Source organism: Felis catus, chromosome E3 (assembly GCF_018350175.1).
Source record: "Felis catus isolate Fca126 chromosome E3, F.catus_Fca126_mat1.0, whole genome shotgun sequence".
NCBI lineage: Eukaryota > Metazoa > Chordata > Mammalia > Carnivora > Felidae > Felis > Felis catus.
In genome coordinates, this window is record NC_058383.1 from 17,035,762 (window position 1) to 17,038,560 (window position 2,799).

At 39.6% G+C, this 2,799-nt stretch overlaps 1 long non-coding RNA gene across 1 annotated transcript; it reads left to right on the forward strand.

Annotated features, from left to right (window-relative positions):
• Positions 1–203: 203 nt before the first annotated feature.
• On the forward strand, positions 204–2,278 carry LOC123382617. The gene is made up of 2 exons (XR_006591247.1): positions 204–1,238; positions 2,173–2,278. It is a non-coding gene; the product is annotated as an uncharacterized LOC123382617 (long non-coding RNA).
• Positions 2,279–2,799: the final 521 nt, after the last annotated feature.

The window sequence follows — 2,799 nt, forward strand, 5'->3', positions numbered from 1 at the left end:
CATGCTACTATCCTGTTGACTTATAATTTTCATCAGGATTTTCTTGTTTAATCAAATAAAAAGTAGGGACCAACCCCCCCCCCCCACACACACACACATACTCACTAAATGTGGAAATTAAGCTGTGTGGACCTGTGGTCATGATTTCCATTACTGAGGCAGGCAGAAGTCATTCTGGTGAAAGATGGGAAACACATCGTCCTTCACACTGATTTGAAAAAATTATTAAATGTGTTGCTTAATTTTTTTTAAGTGCAGCTATAATGGTTCTGAGCATCCCAATCCCAATGAAGTTTGTGTGTGATGTTTTCCCACAAATGAGCAATTCTTCAACACCAACTGTGTGCCTTACAATTCAACTCAATTTGACACTATCTACCTGGAGATTCCACAGATTAAGGATTCAGTCCTACAAGACTGCCCTCTACTGCCATTTCAGATGCCAACTGTAGGTCCGGTTTGTCATTTGTGCTTCTGACCAACAGACTACAGACTGGAGGTTTCAGCAACCCGCCCCCATTGGGTTAATTTGCTAGAGCAGATCACAAAACTCATAAAAACATTTTACTTTCCAGGTAACCAATTTATTATAAAAGATATAAAGAATAGTGAGACAGGAGAAATACACGTGGTAAGGTTTGGGAAAAGGTGAGAGCTTCTGTGCCACCTCCAACTTCATCACTCTCCCTAAATTTCTGTGTGTTTACCAACCAGAAGCTCTCCAAACCCATCCCTTTGGGTTTTTCTGGAGGCATCGTTACATAGGCATGATCAAATCATTGGCTGTTGGTGATTGGTTTAACCCTAGCCCCTCTTCCTTCCCAGGATGTTGTTATTTCAGGGTGGACCTGAAGGTTCCGAACACATTGTTGTACCTACTGGCAACTAGCCCCTACCCTTAGGTGATTTTCAAAGTCACCTCAGCAATGTAACAGAAGATACCTTTATCACTGCACAGTGAAAGTGTTGTAAAACTGGCCAAACAGCACAAACTTGTCAAACCCCCTGACCGGTAAAATGGGTTCCCTGATCACCATGAAGTTTTAGAGGGGTTCCCCAGGTAGGAATAATCTTTTCTAACAGAATTTTAGCCACGGAAGAGATGCAAGCCTATCCACGAAGGAAAAGATTTGGTCCAGTGAGAAAACATACAAACTACGAGATGGAGAAGTTGTATGAAATCCATCCATATGAACAGCTTTTCCTGGATTATACTTTGGACAAGTGGGACAAGTAAGGTAGGCCCTTCTTATGGTCTTATTAACTGTTCTCCACCAATATGGGTCCACGAATGCTGTCATTTTGTCAGTACACCAATGGCTTAATGCATGTTACAATTACAAGTATTGAGAATTTTAGAATTACTGGAATGACCAGATTGTTATTTGGCCGAAACCAGAGTTCTCTTTCTCTCTTTTTATCAAACCAGTAATTAATAAATTTCCAATATTGCTTCTCCTTTTCTGTGGTCATGTTTCCCCAATTTTTTTCTGGTCAATTTTCCCAAAACTTATCATTCGGGAGAACATCCCTTTGGAACATGACAGAGATTTGGCTATTGGTCTCATTATAAGCAGCATTTTTGGTACATATGTCAGTGAGGTGGCTTCTGTTGGCATCTATGGAGTTGAGTCTGGAATACCCCAGAACCTTAATAACAGCTAGAGCCACATGCAAAAGTATGACATCTAATAAATGTTGTACATAGGAGCCATTTTAAATCTTATCCCCATTGGGGGTAAGGAAACCTCATTGTTTCTATAATATTTGAAAATCATGAGCTACTCCAGAGGCATACTGACTATCAGTATAAATATTTGTGGTTTTATCCTTGGCTAAAGTATAAGCTTGAGTAAGGGTGTATAATTCAGCTGTAATAGCCAAAGGTAAAAGTGCTGCAATGACTGCAATGACTTCAAAGAGAGTTGCAATAGCATACCCAGGACAATATTTACCATTTTTATCCTTTAAATAAGAACCATCAGGAAACTATGAACAACGTGTATTGGTTAGAGGAGTTATCTGTAAATTTTCATTGGGATTGAAAAGGTAACCTGCCGGTATTAAGCAGTTGTGAGGAGTTTCTTCTGGATCAAATGCAGTCCTTGTTTTGAGATCCAATTCCCTAAGTATCTAACCTGAGACTGAGTAAACTGTAATCTTTCTTTGCAGACTTTGTGTCCTTTAAGGCCAAGAACTTTTCTGTGAAGAGGTTTGAGGAAGGGGAAGGGAGAAGCAAATCATCTGTATACCGTAATAAATTAGAGCCTGTAGAAGACTTTATATCATCTAAATCAGCTTTTAAGATTTGTAAAGGTGGGAAGGACTCTCTGTGAATCCCCAGGGCATTATTGTCCAGGTGTATTTCTGTTCTTTCCTGTAAAAGACAAAAAAATATATTGGTTATCTTTATCAACTGGAATACTAAAAATGCACTGCATAAAACAATTATAGTGAAGAGTTTGCTCTCAGTGGGAATGGATGTTAGCACATGGGGGTTATGAACTTTAGGGTACTGGGGGATAACTGTGGTTATTTGTATTTATTGCTCAGAGGTCTTGGAGAAACCTCCATCCGTGGCCATTGGGTTTTCTCACAGGGAAAACAGAGGTGTTGCAGGGACCATTGGAAGGGGTAATTAGACCCTGAGCTTTGTAATCTTTTATAATGGGCTTGATGCCTTGAAGGACTTCTTTATAAGGTATTGATTATTATGGGAGGAGGCTTTAAAGGATCTATTTACATCCTGATGGGAGATGCAGTGTAGATTCTGCCCATATAAGTTGAGGATTTTCTTGC